The sequence below is a fragment of the Mauremys mutica genome, chromosome 4 (assembly GCF_020497125.1).
Source record: "Mauremys mutica isolate MM-2020 ecotype Southern chromosome 4, ASM2049712v1, whole genome shotgun sequence".
Lineage (NCBI taxonomy): Eukaryota > Metazoa > Chordata > Testudines > Geoemydidae > Mauremys > Mauremys mutica.
Window position 1 is genome coordinate 64,266,231 of NC_059075.1, and position 16,799 is coordinate 64,283,029.

Consider the following 16,799-nt stretch of genomic DNA (forward strand, 5'->3'; position numbering starts at 1 on the left):
TCAGTATGGGCAGTCCAGTGTCACCTAGACTCAGTGCATCCCCCGGCACTGGGGACTGTAGACTATTTGCTGCAGAAAAGCATTCACAGTTTTCACTTAGCCCAAATAAAGTCCATCTGGCAGCAATGTCAGTGTATCATCCACTGATATGTTTACTCTCAGTCTTTTCTCATCTGATGATATCCAGATTTCTTAATGCATGCTTACCCATTGGTCACTGAACTTACTTCATCATGGGACCTCAGTGTCGTCCTTCTAAAGTTCATTGCCCTAAAGTTCTAAAGTTCATTGAGCCCCATCCCCCTTCCTCCCGGTCAGTCCTGTCTCAGAATGTTCCATTCACTATCTTACTCTTAAAACAGTCTTCCTGGTGGCCATCACCTCAGCCAGAAGGATGAGCAAACGTCAGATGCTCCTGGCAGAACCCCCTTATACCTTCAAAGAGATAAGGTGGTTCTGAGATCTTGTGTGAAATTCAGCACTAAAGTGATTTTTGAGTTCCACTTAAACCAGTCAATTGACTTACCTGTGTTTTTATCAAAGCCAAATTCCACACAAGGAGAGAAGAAACTCCATACCTTGGATGTATCCAGAACCCTGTGGTACTACATCAACAGAACCAAATCTTACAGATTGTACCCATATTTATTTGTGGCTATGGTTGTTCCAAAAAGTTAGGCCATTTCATCACAAAGACTTTCAAAATGGGGATAGCACATTGTATCTCACTGTGCTGCCAGCTGCTGATGTACTTCTCCTATTGAGTATTAAGGCTCATTGCACCAGAGTCCAAGCTCCACACTCAAGCTGCTTCTGAAATATATTGATATCTGATGTCTGCAAATTTCTGTGTCTTTAACAAGTTGCTTCTCAAATTCTTTCTTGGCCTACTTTATTATAACTTTTACATTTCACTTGCCAGTTTGTGCTTCTTATTTTCCTCATTTTGACTTCCAAATTTTAAAAGATGCCTTTTTGCCTCTAATGGCCTCCATTACTCTGCTGTTTATCCATGGTGGCGTTCTTTTGGTCCTCCTACTGTCTTTTTGTGTTTGGGGTATGCATTTAGTTTGAGCCTCTTTTATGGTGTTTTGAAGTAGTCTCCGTGCTGCTTTCAGGCATTTTATCCTGGTGACCTGGTCTTTTTAATTTCCATCTAACTAGCATCTTCATTCTTGTGTAGTTCCCCTTTTGAAAATTAAATGTTACTCTGATTGTGGGGTTTTGTTGTTGTTGTTGTTGTTTTATATATATATTTTCCTACCTCTAGGTATGCTAAATTTAATTACATTATGATCACCATTACTGAACAGTTCAGCTATTTACCTCCTGGAAAGGATCCTGTGCTCCACTTTGGACTAAATCAATAATTCTCTCTCTCCCCTTGTGGATTCCAGGACTACCTGATCCAAGAAGCAGTCATTTAGTGTCTAGAAATTTTATCTCTGCATCCAGCCCTGAGGTGACATTTATCCAGTCAGTATAAGGATAGTTGAAATCACCCATTATTTTTGCGTTTTCTGGTTTTGTTGCCTCTCTGACTTCCCTTAGCATTTCACAATCACCATCACCATTAGGTGGTCAATAGTATATTTCTACTGTTTTACTTATACTATTTAAGCATGGACTTTCTATCCATACAGATTCTATGGTACAGTTTGATTCATATATTCACCTTATTTGCCTCTACATGACCTGCTCTATCATTCCTATATATTTTGTACCCTGGTATTACTGTGTCCAGTTGTTAGGAAGAGACAGGCAATAATAATGAGGGATTTGATTATTAGAAACATAGATAGTTGTGTTTCTGATGACTGGTAGAACCACATGGTGAATTGCCTGCCAGCTGCAATGGTAGCAGATCTCAAGAGACATCCAGATAGCCTTATAGGCAGTGCTGGGGAGGAGCTAGTGATTGTGGTACATGTGCATACAGATGACGTAGGGAAAGGTTGGAGAGAGGTCCTGAAGACCAAATTTAGGTTGCTGGGTAAGAGATTAAAGCCCAGGACTTCCATGGTAGCATTCTCTGAAATGCTTCCAGTTCTACATGCAGGGACAGTAAGACAGGCACAACTGCAAGGTCTAAATGCATGGATGAGATGATGGTGTAGGGAGGAGGGATTTAGGTTTACTGGGAACTGGAGAACCTTTTGGGGAAAGAATAGCCTATACAGGAAGAATGGGCTCCATCTTAACCAAAATGGAACCAGACTGATGGCACATAAAATTAAAAAGGTTGTAGAGGATTTTTTAAACTAAGGGCTGGGGGAAAGTCGTCAAGTGCAGAGGAGCAAGTTGTTCAAATAGAGACATCCCTAGGGACCTTTCAGTAGTGCATTAGGTGATGTGACTAACTTATGCCAGATGTGGTTTATTCCCTCTCTCATATATAACAGGGTCTCATCATGATTCTTAGGGAGCCAGTTTGTTTCTGATTTGCATAAACTGCTTCTTATAATTAAATAGTAAAGTTCCTCAAACTAGACAAATAAACTGACCCTTGCTGAAGCCAACAAAACAAATTTAGAGTTTCTGTCTCAAGCTGTTTTTGAGATATGAGGAGCAAAATTAATATTAAGAAACTTTGCAAAAGGTGAAAACAACTCCTTTTTTGAATCTGCTCATTTCCAAATACCTTTGTTGATTTGTTTCAAAGTTCCCAGAAAAATTCTATCCTAGCATAAAATCACACATGTAATATTGTAGGTGGATTGGTTTAATTCTGATACAGATGGGGAAAGGTGTTGATGTAGGACTTATAATGGAAATCTAGCTTCCTTTGTAATACTATATTCTTAAAAGCATTTTCCATTGGAATAGCACAGATTAAAAGAAAGCTAAAAATATTTCATTTTAACTGAATTTTTGTGTTTTAGTATTTATACTTATTTACTCCTAAATCATCAACGTCAAAATTAAACATTAAAAACAGAAATTAAAAACCAAACAACTTTGCAGAAATCTAAGTTATGAAATGCAATAATAATTTGTATTTCTCTATTACCTTTCCTCTGAGGTTCTCAATGCAGTTTGTGTAGACTGCGTAGACTGTTGGTCTTTCATCAGTTGAGACTGAGCCGATCACAACATGACTTCCAATCTTCTCTTGCTCTAGCCATCCTTTGCCATGCTTGTCCATATCTCCTTGTTAGAAAATCATCCCACCTCTTTGGAGGCCGACAGCATGGCCGTTTCTGTTCTTGCATAAGTTTACAATCATTTAATTAAGCCTCCACCTCTATAAAGTAAGTGAAGAAAATAGAAGGAACATTTCTCCCATACACCTGTGAGATGGAACATGTCAACTATTTAACAATGCATGGTGATAACACAAAACAACAGTTTATGGTAGGAACTGAAGAAGAATACCATATCCAATAGAAAATGCAGGGAGAATTTAGGTAGGCAGAATGCAACTACATGCAACTACATGAGTTGGAACTTGGTGAGGACAATAGGGTTTAATACTACTACTCTTGCAGAATGTAATGCTGTTTTTAGGGATCAGAAGTGGACAGGACCTTGATTTTACCTGTCATTCAAAGGATAGCATCTCTGGTAGCACAATATCCTCCCCCACAATGCAGAGGCATTGACTCAGCTCTGACTCAGAGGAAAGAGTGCCACCTACTGAATATCAGCTCCACTTTTGCAGAACACAGGTATATGCTGCAAATCTTTCATCCAAATTCTGACTCAGCATAATTTATTAAGGTTATAAGAGCTGACATCATTACAGCACAAAATATGCCTATACAACTTAAGAATTTAGGGAGTTTATATGTTTTCTAGGAAATGTTCTCATTTGCTAAGATGTTTTAAATTTGTAATAAAATAAATGATCTAATAGGGAATACATATATATTGAGCTTTGTTGCTGTTATATTGATAGAGTCATAGTTTGACACATACACAAATCTTGCAAATTGTAGCAATAAAGAGGACAGCACAATCACAGCAGTTGCTGCAATGAAAAACTATAATGGCTATGGTTTTGGAGAAAACAAAATTGTAAGAAGTGAAGACTGAGGAGTGGGGGAGCTACGTAATAGTGCACAGTGGCAAAACCTTTACAAAACACTTTATAAAGCCTTACATATAGTTCACCAAAGTAGCTAGTGAATAAACAGCCATGTCATGGTGACTTTGAACTTTGTCTTTGTGGTTACTATGTTGCCTTGGCTCTGGGTCAGCAGCTGATAGCTTCAAACTTAGATAGTATCATACTAAGGGGATGGCCATGTTAAAAGACCCCCAAGAAGATGATAGAGCACATTCATTCTGGGCATTGCAATGTTAACACCTATAAGGCAGGATCATGTCATTTCTGCACAGTGTCACTTTTGCATTACTATGTTGTGGCATTTTCCATTGCAGTTCACAACACAAATATTTTACTTCATTAAACTCAGTCAGGTGAAGTGCTATTCACTCATCCTTGCTAGGAGGCAGGGCTGTGTTCCAACTTGGTTTGAGGGCTTAGTAGGTACTGTTTTTCAAATGAGCTGAATTAAACTTAAATCAGTTCTCTCCATCTCCATTCACATTCTCCATGAAAGATATAGATCCTATGACACTTTTGCAAAAGAGCAGGTAATAACTCCAATGTACAACAGTACATTGTACTAGTTTGTATTAGGGCAGATTCAACCCTGGAGCCAATGCGTGCACCTCCAATTGCCTTCCGTTGGATTCACCACATTTACAACAGGTTTGAATTTGCTTCTTTATGTATTGGCCTGTGAGCAATTGCTAAGCACATGGGCCCAGATCCAGAAAGGTAGTTAGGCTCCTAGAGACCCCAGACTTAGGTGCCTAAGTTTTAGTTTCGGCTCTGCTGTGATCCACAAAACTACTACCTAACCCTGAAGGCACCTAAATTCAGTTGGTGCTTAAGTTTTCAGGCCAAAAGTTCCCTTGGTAGTTGGCACCTGTGTTTCAGCGACTGAACATACACAGTGCTGCCAACCTATAGGTGTTTGGTCACCCAACTCTCACCTATGCTCCAGAGCAATTCACCAACTGGGTGAAGATAGGCATTTGACTGCCTAAGTTACATGGAGGGCACAATCCAGTGAGTGGGTTCTGAGTATGCCTGCTGGATTGGGTCTCATTTAAACTCTAGCCAGACAAGGAAGTTGTGGCACCACCCACTTTGTAACATTTAGCTCTAGTGCTTAGAGCAGGTACTGGGGATATGACAGACCCAAGTTCAATTCCCTTCCCCCCAGGAGAGAAAGGATTTGAACAGGAGGGTGTCCCACCTGTCAAGAGTATGCTCCAAGCACTGAGTAATCTGATATTCTGATGGGGTTCTCGTTCAAGCTCTTCCAATGTGGCTAAATAATGAAAGTGTAACTGGAACAGGGGGACTTGACCCAGGTTCCTAGGGAGATGCCCTAATAGCTGGACTACAGAGTCATCTTTCTCCCTCTCTGACCCAATGACTAATTAAAGTATTTATCCATGGTAGAACAGTTATTGGGCGCATGCACATGAGAGAGAGTGACTGTGGTAAAGTGCTCCGGCAGCTGTTTAGGAAACCCAGCATCTGGTCCAGTTGCTTTGCTCCAATCGCTCATCAAGAGAGGCTCAGGGAACCCCCATACCAGGCTATCCCATAGCTCAGTAGTTAGCACACTTTCCTGAGAAACTGGAGACACCTCTTCAGATCCTTTCTTCCCCTCTAGCAGAGAGAGGGGATTGAATCTGGGTTTTCCACAGCCTGGGTGAGTGCTCAAAACACTGGGCTAAAAGTTATAAAGTGGTGGTGGCAGCAGCAGCTTATTCATTACCATTTTTGTGCAGAGCCAGGCAGTTGCCTAACCTTTCCCTCAAAAGTACCTAAGCTGCCTGACTCCAGGCAGCTGGTTCCCCTTTGTGGATAGCTCAGCAGAGATAGGTATCTCTCTGCTGCCTGGACTTATGTGCTTATCTCTGACAGGGGCAGCTGGGCTTAGCACACACACCCCTGGTAGGCATCTCCCTTTTACTATTTTATGCTGCACCGTGGCTTACATGCTGGCTTTTGTGGATTGCATTCTAAGGCACCTATGTCTCATGGATTGTATAGCAGGGAGACCAGGCATGTAACTTGGCTTTGTGGATCACTTCCTGTGATTGTTTTTAGGTTCCTAAAAGTTACGACCTGTCAGGCTCAGCATTCCAACACATAAATCCCATCATGATCCCACCCATAATTCCTTCTGCATTGGATTACAGTCACTGGACTATAATTTCCATCTATACAGCACTTTTGGATAGCAAATATTAATGGTACTAGAGAAAACTAACTTCTATTTTATTTTACTGTTGGTACAATGTTGCATGGCGGGGGGGGATGTTGGAACAAGAGATAAATACTACAAACATTTAAATGAGAAAAAATAATTTGCTATTTGGGGAAAAATTGATAACATTAAACCAGGAAATCATAGGTGAAATTCTGTCTCCATTTAAATTAATGAGAGTTTTGCCATTGACTGTAGTGGAGCAAGGATTTTACCCCATGTCTTTAGTAAGAAACTATATGTCATCAGCATGCCTGGATAGAATTACATCCTTTGCATTACATGGTTTCTCATTTTTTTACAGGCATTAAGAGGGAGGCAGCGTGCTCTAATAGACAGAGCACTGGGCTGGGATACCTGAAACCTGGTTTCTGTTCCCAGATCTACAACTAACTTGCTGTGTGATTTTGAGCAAGTCACTTAATTGCCCCATGTCTCAGTTTCTCATATCTATAGTGTGAAGATAATTATACTGACCTACTTTGTAAAGCACTTTGAGATCTATTGGTGGAACATATGATATTATTATATTGCTGTTGAAGAAATAAAAAACCCACTGTAGAGTTGTTTGCCTGTATCAGTTGTACATTATAAACCTATGTAAACTAGAGATGAGAAAAATCCCCAGGTTTGAGTACAGTCCAGTAATTCTGTATTAACCTTTGTGTGCTGGATAGACCCAAGCCTGGGGCAAAAGTAAATGGGGGTGAGAACATCAAGTGCTCAAAAGTGAGAGAACAGGGATATACAGGAGTCTTTTCACAAAATGTTTCCATCTTAATTTTGATTTGACTTGTTAGTACAGGGGTAGGCAACCTATGGCACACTTGCCAAAGGCGGCACCTGAGCTGATTTTCAGTGGCACTCACACTGCCCGGGTCCTGGCTACCCGTCCAGGGGGCTCTGCATTTTAATTTAATTTTAAATGAAACTTCTTAAACATTTAAAAAACCTTATTTACTTTACATACAACAATAGTTTAGTTATATATTATAGACTTATAGAAAGAGAACTTCTACCAATGTTAAAATGTATGACTGGCACGCAAAACCTTAAATCAGAGTGAATAAATGAAGACTCGGCACACCACTTCTGAAAGGTTGCCGACCCCTATGTTAATATATTTTTTCTATATGATCCCCGGGATGATTTTTCTGATCATTTTAAGACTGTCCAAAGCATTGCTTTATATATTTAAAGTTTTGCTTGTGGTTAATGAAACGGGGTGTGATGATGGAACAAGAACTTTACTTCCTGACCTATAGTGGAGCAGGGTGAGCCTGTTTGCCAGCATGCAATATTTTTTTTTTTCAGGCCAAGGTGACAGAAAGGGTTATATTCCAGAACTGCACCCGAATCATTGAGAAATCCCAGAAGTACATATTCCACTGGGCGAGAGAACAATTTCCTGTAGCAAAAAGAAAATTCTTTTAGAAAGTTTCAGCTGTTTGAAACATTCAGCATTTGTTGAAATACTTTGAAGATTTGTCAAAAACACAGAACACTTGGTTCCCCGCTTTTAATCCTACTGTATTTGCTGGGGGACGGACCGGGAAATATATTCTCTGGGGCAAGTAGCTCCCTAAAACAAATCACATTATAATCCTTCCTTTTAAAAATAAGTAAATAAACCAACCTTAACGGGAAGACACATTATATAACCTAGGAGTTTTGCAAAGTATGACATACACAGAGTGGCATTTCACAGCGAGGTTTTGCTTCACAAATCAGTGCAGCAGACCTTCCCCTCCCCTCTTTTCTACAAATAAGTAATAAATACCAGACACAGAAGGTCAAATAAAAATTTGTGAGAAGGCAAGGGCAGCAGCAAGGATCACGATACTGCCAGTCAGAACTCCTCAATAATCAAGGGCGGAAGAGAGGAAGGAGCTGCTTCCCGGCTAAAACCCTGAACTGCAACTTCTGTGAGAGGAGCAGGAGGGAGGAGTTGAATTAAAGGGACTCATTGGGAGCCTCCTCCACTTACAGTATGAGGAAGTGACGCTTTTAGTGAGCCCCAGAGAGAAAGAAGCAAAGTTTTGTTTGTTGTTTCCTCTTCGTCCCCCCTTCTCGGAGTAGCAGAACTGGGAACAGAGCTAGTGCCTTTAGCTTCCAAGGTGAGCAAACAAATTCCACTCCCCACCCTCTTTCCTGCAGCTTCATTTTTGGTGTTAATTTATTTCCGTGTCAGTGGTATTGTCAGTGGGTTGGTCTGTGGTTATTTGGTGCAAGATGAGACGAAAAGAACTAGAGAGGGAGATCTGCTCTTAAGTTTCCGTTTGTATGGCCTTGACATCCCTCCCACTCCATCTCACCATTGCCAAATGACAGGAGCAGCTGACTTCGCCCTTCGGGGGCCCAGGCGCAAGCGGCTGGAGTTTAGCAGAAGTGCAGTGACACCAGTTCCTTTCTTGATGAGAAACACAGCTTTGGTTTCTTCTGTTTGAAAACAGGAAAGATTGAACTCCTTTAAAATACATTTAAAAAGAAGGCCCTGCAAAGCCATTCTCTTTTTTGTTTTTTGGGATTTTATTGTTGTTTTTGCCAAAGCCACATCAAGGCTCTAAATATGGGTTTGCAACTCTGCCCCCCGCCCCCTCCCCCCCACACACTTAAGAAGCAGTCTCTTGCGTGTTTTTTTTTCTCCTGTTAAAATTTCCATCCGATCCGTATCGGGATTTCAGTGCAAGATTTTTGAATGTTCCATGTTTTATTAGCCTTTGCAATGTGTAAAGTGAGGGGAAAGTGCTGTCTTTAAGCCTCCTGTGCATGTAGGAAGGAAGCTACATTATTTTTTTAAAATACTAAATTAAACAGGAGGGAGCTCTTGCTTTGCAACGTTCATAAATATCACTGAGATTTAATCAGTTTTGGATGTTTTTTTAACTTGTTTTTGACAATCTTGCATTCTAAGTTGTACAATTCTTCATCTGACTGTAACTGCAAAGGACTGATATTTTGCAGTTTACTAGTAAAAGCTGACAATACACCCACGCACATATGTGAATGTCTTATATAATACAAGCCCTTTATTCTAATACATTTTAAACAAAGTTTTATTTTTGCTTTATAAAGCCTTGCAAGGTTGCAAGCCTACAGGATTTTTTTTCCACACTGCATTTTGTAGACTTATTTCACATTTGTTCTAAAACAAACAGTTGAAAATTTTATAATATGATAATAACTTGATTAAATCCAGGTTTGCTGGTTTGTAAGCAGTGCAGAAGTTCTCTGCATCAAAGCAGTGAGCAAACAGCAAAGGGAGGGGAAACCAGAGAAGAAATATCCTAATGCAGAGACTGAGATTAGTTGTTTAGAGGATGATATTACAGTTCATAGCAGCCATTGCTTTGAGTGTATAATTACAATGTGATTGCATAGGAAGGCATTGTTGGAACTAATGTGCATACACAGGCTATTGTGCAAGACTTCAGTATGGAACAAAAAGTAGATTTGCATTGCAAATAGTAAAAAGAAAATGTAGCCCTTACTAAACGGCTAAGTTCCTTTTTGCCTTTTGACCTCAAGTCATGATGATCCCTCCCTGACATATTACCAAACACCTGAAAGTTAAAGAGAGGAGAGGAAAATGAAGTTGTTTGCATTGCCCCACCTAAAAAGAAATGGGAGAAGGGAAGTATTGCACAGGAAACTGGTGCCACTACAGGAGTCCTAGATTTGATGTACTGCACAGAAAATACCTATAACAATGTCTGAACTTGTAAAAGATTTTGAAAGCTTATTGAATCAGTGGACTTGCAGTCTGACAATTCAGCGGATACTAAGCAGTCAGTTTTGCTAGCAGTTTGGTGGATTTTGTGTAGACTTCTGCTGTACAATTGTGACTCTAGTCAGGGCCTTGTCTCTTGTATACTGGGTGAGGAAAAACAAGTGCATTAAAATTAAAAAGTGGTTGCAATTCAGCTATCCTGTTTTTTGGTAGAGTGAGAGTCAAAAGAGGTAGTTTGCATGTTCTGTCACAAGAAGTAAAAGGTTCAGAAGAGGAGTGGTAATAGAGACCTGATGTTCCCAACTCTGGTGATTTTATTGTGAATCTGGCAATATTCAGTGTTGTTCTTTTAAAAAACAGATCCAGGAATCTTTTGATAACAGAGAATCTGTTTGCATTAATATTGTTGTTGTTTTATTTTATTATATATATAAAAATAATTCTAGCCCTCCCTGGAGGCATACAAGCTTGAAAACATGACCTAAGTATACCCTAAAAGCCACAAAAACCAAGAGGCAAATAACCCACTCCCCAAATTTATTATTTTAAAAAAATCTCATGATTTTAAAGATATTTAATGATTTTTGGAGGGGCCCAAGTCATATTTTTTTTAAATATTTGGATTAGGCAATACTGGCAGAGCAATGGGTAGTTTGATCCATACAGCAAACCTACCAATTCTTTGGAAAATCAGAACTTAAGAGGAACATTGATTTTTCAATAACAAATTTTGAACCTCTTTTTTCTGTAGGTAGTGTTGGCTCCTACTTAGAGCAAGGAATTGGGAACTAGGATTTCTGGGTTCTATTCCTGAGTGCCACTGACTTGCTGTATGAACTTAGGCAAGTCTCTTTGACTAAGATTTTGAAAACTGGTGTGTAATTTTGCGTGTGTAAGTTCATAAGTGCTCAACTTGAGACACCGTAGAGCAGGGGTAGGCAACCTATGGCACGCGTGCCAAAGGCAGCACGCGAGCTGATTTTCAGTGACACTCACATTGCCTGGGTCCTGGCCACCGGTCTGGGGTGCTCTGCATTTTAATTTAATTTTAAATGAAGCTTCTTAAACATTTTTAAAAACCTTATTTACTTTACATACAACAATAATTTAGTTATATATTATAGGCTTATAGAAAGAGACCTTCTAAAAACATTAAAATATATTACTGGCATGCAAAACCTTAAATTAGCGTGAATAAACGAAGACTTGGCACACCACTTCTGAAAGGTTGCCGACCCCTGCTGTAGAGCTTTTCAGAAGTGCTGGGCAGTGATTTCATTTGAAGTTGTGGGTGCTTGCCACTTACGAAAATCAGGTCCAAAGTGGCTCAAGCACTGAGAAATTGGAGCACCCAAGATCAGAGGCCACTTCTGGAGAAATTTGGCCTTAAACTCTACTTCAATTTCCTCAGATATGAAATGGGGATAAATACTGTCCTACTCTGTGGATGCTGTCAGGCTTACTTTTTGCTTATAAAGTGCTTTGAGATCCCCCTGGTAAAAGGAACTATAGAAGTGAGAAGTGTTATTTCATAATAATGTCTTGGAAGCTTAGGGTAGATTTCAGCTCTACCAGAAATGTAATTCCTTTGATGTGTATATACACATCAGTTTATTACTGTAGGTTTTCCCTATCATCGGGCAAATAGTGCATATACAATTATACTTAGTTCTCTTGAACAAAGAGCATTGAGTTTGTTTTAAGCAGAAATTTACTTGAGCTTTGCAAATAACTTATAAACCACAATATGTAGGTCAAATGGTAGACCCACTGACCTTGCCAGTGTTCCTTCAGTGAACCACCAGTAAATTAAAATAAAATAAATAAGGTATTTTAATCAGTGCATGATTGAACCGTTATGTACTTGTGCATTTCTCTTCATCCTGCTCCTCCTAGGGTGACCAGACAGCAAGTGTGAAAAATCGGGACAGGAGGTGGGGGGTAATAGGAGCCTATATAAGAAAAAGACACCAAAATTGGGACTGTCCCTATAAAATCGGGACATCTGGTCACCTTAGCTCCTCCTGTCTGACTCATTTAGTGAAACTCATAATCACGTGTTCTGACATCAAAATTATTTCCAGAAAGAAAGACAAAAAAATCCTCAGAAATGCAATTGTTTCTTGTGCTGTAATGCAGAAAGATCAGCTCTCACTGAAATCTTTTGTTTTCTTACAACTCATATGAAAGAAGTCTTAGGCCATGTTCCTGCAAATCCTTACACAGATAAATAGCTTTATTCTCATGAATAATCTCATGATATTCAATGAGATGACTCATAGGCATATAGTTACATGCAGAAGAGTGTGCAATATTGAGGGGTTAGACCCTGATCCTTCAGAGACTTAACTATATGCTTTACTTTACACACCTGAGTTGTCCATTGGAGCCAGTGGGACTCCTCACATGCATAAAGTTAAGCATGTGCATAAATCTTCGCAGAATCAGGGACTAGATTTTAATACATATGAAAACAGTAGGCTTTTTGAACCATTCTATTCAAATCAGTATCAAGGATACAATTGTCTATTCAGCTTTTCTAGGATGGTTCAAGAAACCTCTAGAAAGATTATGCTTTTTTCATTAAACTTTATTGGACTTTATGATGAATAGAGCCCTACCAAATTCACGGCCATGTGTCATGAACCAGGAAATCTGGTCTCCTGCCATGAAATCTGATCTTTTGTGTGCTTTTACCCTATACTATACTGATTTCACAGCACAGACCAGCGTTTCTTAAATTGTGGGTCCTGACCCAAAAGGGAGTTGCAGGGGTGGTTGCAAGATTATTTTAGGGGGATCGGGGTATTGCTACCCTTACTTCTGCACTGCCTTCAGAGCTGGGCAGCCGGAGAGTGGCAGCTGTTATCTGGGTGCCCAGCTGTGAAGGCAGCACCTGCCAGCAGCAGTGCAGAAGTAAGAGTGGCAATATCATACCCTGCCACCCTTACTTCTGCGCTGCTGCCTTCAGAGCTGGGCGGCCCGAGAGGGGAGGCTCCTGACTGAGGGCCCAGCTCTGCAGGCAGCAGCGCAGAAATAAGGAGAGCAATACTATGCCGTCCTTACTTCTGTGCTGCTGCTGATGGTGGCTCTGCCTTCAGAGCTGGGATCCTGGCCAGCAGTTGCTGCTCTCCAGCTATCCAGCTCTGAAGGCAGTCCCACCACCACCAGCAGCGCAGAAGAAAGGGTAGCAGTACCGCAACCCCCTCTGCAATAACCTTGTGACCCCCCGACAACTCCTTTTTGGGTCAGGACCTAAGTTCGCTCTAAGCTGTGCGGCCGTGCAGCTGCCTATTAAGCCCCGCGCAGGAGCTTAGTGCTGTGGCTGGGAGAGATGCCTCTCCCCCAGCACGGACCTGCTGCAGCTGGGGGGGAGGCCCCTCCCCCTGCTGGACCCAGCACAGACCTGCTGTGGTTGGGGGGAGGTACCCCTCCCCCTAGGCCAGGTGCTGCTGCGGGGGGAGAGAGATGAGGGGAGTCCTCTCTCTCTGCCGTAGCTCCCAGGCAGCCTGCACCCCAAACCCTTCATCCCTGACCCCACCCCATAACCCGCACCCCCAGCTGGAGCTCTCACCTCCCTGTACCCCAACCCTCTGCCTCAGCCCTGAGCCCCTAATCCCTGGCCCCACCCCTTACACACACACACACACCCCCGCACTCCAATCCTGTGCCCCAGGCCTGAGCCCCCTCCCGCACTCTGAACCACTCAGCCCCACCCCTACCACATTAATTTTGTTATGTGCACCAGTATGGAGGTGATGTGTGTATTGGTGCACATAACAAAATTCATTCCGCACATGCATGGGAAAAATTTGAAGGAACATTGGTCAGGACCCCTACAATTATAACATAATGAAATTTTAGATTAAAATACCTGAAATAATGAAATTTATGATTTTTAAAATCCTGTGACCATGAAATTGACCAAAATGGACCATGAATTTGGTAAGGCCTTAATTATGAAGATATTGGAGGGGCGGGGGGGAATATACAGCCAACTCTCCCAGAGTTCATTACCTGAAGTTCTCCTCATCCCCCAGGGAAAAAAAAATCCAAACAAACACTTGTTTTTTTCTTTTTTAATACTAGTCAGTGCTTAATTGTGTTTGAACTACATTGCTTTTTTTTTTTTTTTACTTCTAATAGACATTTGTTCTATTGTTTCACCCAGCTGATCAAATAAAAAAATGGTTAGAGTAAAATGATTTCTGGCTAGGGTAAACTTTGACATAATTTTTATATCTTATTTCCTTTCATTTTGTTTGCAATTTTTAACGGATATTTTTGCTGCTATATTTATTCAAAAACATGTTGATTCTATTAAATTAAAATGCAAAGGACTCTTCATTTTGCCTTAACATCACAAATCTTCCCAGTAATATGAAAAAAAGAAACCCAAATCACTTCAACCGTGAATTCACCTCTCCTCATAGCTGTGAAGAAAAGATAAGTTTTGCAACACATGCCTGGAAGATTAACAAATTCTGGCACTGGCAGATCAAGGGCGAGGAGCAAGTTCCAAAACAGAGACTTCTCACAGAGAACACATCTCCAGCACTTCTTTTCTATTTGCAGCAAGGGACCACCTTCTTCAGCACCTCCACTGATCAGAATTGTGGCAATATGGCAAAGGGAGATTGTCTGCTGCAGAGGTTTTGGTTATGTTCTGCGTCATGTTCCCTCTAGCATGACTTTCATATACCCTGCATCCAAACCAAAAAGTCCATCAGTTGTGCATAGGTCATGCTATGTGGTACATGTGAGACCCCTGGAGAGAGATGGTTCCTTTGCTAATCCATTGACAGCTATACAGTTGAACACCAACACTTTGAATTCCATGTGGAAGTTCACTGGCAGCCTGTGCATCTCCTGGAGCACTGATAGAGTGTGTTTCCATCCATGACACTGCTTAATAAGCAGACCACGGCATTCTCCTTAGCTTCTGTTTGTGAATGGTTCCAAGCTGTAGCCCTTTCTAGAGTGCATTGCACCAATCTAATCTTGAGGTGGAAAAAGTGTGGATAATCCTAGCAAGATCAGAGAGAAAAGGTTCTCACCAGGAGAAATGAAGAAAGTGCTTTTGATTATAGCCACTACCTGGACATCCAGGAGCAGCCTAAGATCTAATAAAACACCTAAGTTCCACATCTCTAATACAGACAGTGGTCACATAGTTAGGGATGCTGAGATAAATTCTGCTAACTCTTCTGACTGCTTTTCCCCAACGTGACAGCATTCTCAGTCTTGTCTAGATTAAATTGTGACCACCTGCCTCTCTTCCACACTCAGATAGACAATGGTTTATTTTATTTATTCTATACTACATAAAATGTACTGACACACTTTGGAATTCACATATCTTTTGATCACCATTGAATCTGACAAGCAGTCATATGTACTAATAAATTACACTACTACCTGTTGTTGCTTTGACAGCTAGTGTTTAGCATGAAATTAGACTTGTAATTTTTTTTTTTTTAGTATGAAGTTAAAATAAAGACTGGGAGAACCCAGATAAGTTTAGAACTTGTCAAAATAAGCTATTTTGACAGACACATAAAAAAGCACGGGAGGACTCCTGGGTTCTATTCCTAGCTTTGTCACTGACTTGTTGTGCATTCAGTGTTTGAATACAAAGAGAGAGAGCCAAGACAGTGCAACATTCAGGTTTCATTCCTCCTCTACATATGCTGGCCTCTCATAAAGTACTTCCTGAAAGTGTAATTCTCTAGTTCCTTGACATTACCCTATACATAATCATACTACAGCTGCTCCCATGGGGAAGCTATCTGGCACAACACTTTTTTGTCACCTTTGTTTCAGAAAGAAAAACTGAACATGTATACTATAACTCATTAACATATTTAATGTATAAGTCTCCCTTATATATAAAAACTTAATATCAACATATTTTTGCAAAAAGAACAGGCGTACTTGTGGCACCTTAGAGACTAACAAATTTGTGAAAGCTTATGCTCAAATAAATTTGTTAGTCTCTAAGGTGCCACAAGTACTCCTGTTCTTTTTGCGGATGCAGACTAACACGGCTACTACTCTGAAATCTAACATTTTTAGACTAACTCTTCACTTGCTTGGGAACTAATCTCTGGATCTGGCAAGTTTGGGTTTTTTTGTTTTTTTTCGCTTTAATATTTGTACATAGTCTTTTGTATAACTTCTAGGCAGGTTGGTGATGGAGCAAGTATAACTTGTTTCTTCTGGTGATGTGGTGTGTTGAGAATCTTTTCCAATATCTATTAATCGCTTGTGAGCCTGTGTTCCTGATGATCAAGTCACAGAGCAGTGTATATTTCTCTATTCTCCACATCTATGTCTTGTGTTCATAGTGAGTGAATGTATTTTAGTTTCAGTTAAATATATGTCTATCCCCTGTTGTCATATGAATGAGGATTTATCTATTCAGTACATCTTGCCTGCTTCCAATTGCATGATGTGGCCCAAGGAAATAATTGGATTTTGGCAGGATCTCCTGTTGTGATTTTTGGAAGGTCTTTAGCTTGTCAATCATAGCAGGTTTTGGCCTTTGCAAGTCTCTCTTCCTTTTTGTCTGTTACTCCTTCCACCACTGTCAAGTATAGTAATGCTGGGGCTATGGACAGCAAGGTACGCATGTCTCAACATCAAACATTGCAATGGGCTGCTATTAAGGCCTTCTGTGGGAGTTTTTCTTAATTCAATAATAATTTGCCATATATTTTCTTTGCTTTTTGCAGATTTCTTTAGTAGAATCTTAGCAATTTTTAACAGCCAGT

The 16,799-nt window shown here is 40.5% G+C and overlaps 1 protein-coding gene across 6 annotated transcripts in view; it reads left to right on the plus strand.

Moving 5' to 3' along the window:
* MIDEAS (mitotic deacetylase associated SANT domain protein) overlaps nucleotides 1-16,799 on the plus strand; it is a 111,645-nt gene that overhangs the window by 15,323 nt on the left and 79,523 nt on the right. For 3 of the 6 annotated variants that reach the window (XM_045013637.1, XM_045013639.1, XM_045013635.1), the window contains exon 1: nucleotides 8,213-8,413. The exons of the other annotated variants lie outside the window; for them this stretch is intronic. The gene's annotated coding sequence lies outside the window, so the exon portion shown is untranslated. Of the gene's footprint in view, nucleotides 1-8,212; nucleotides 8,414-16,799 lie in introns of those variants that run through there. 6 annotated transcript variants of the gene reach the window in all.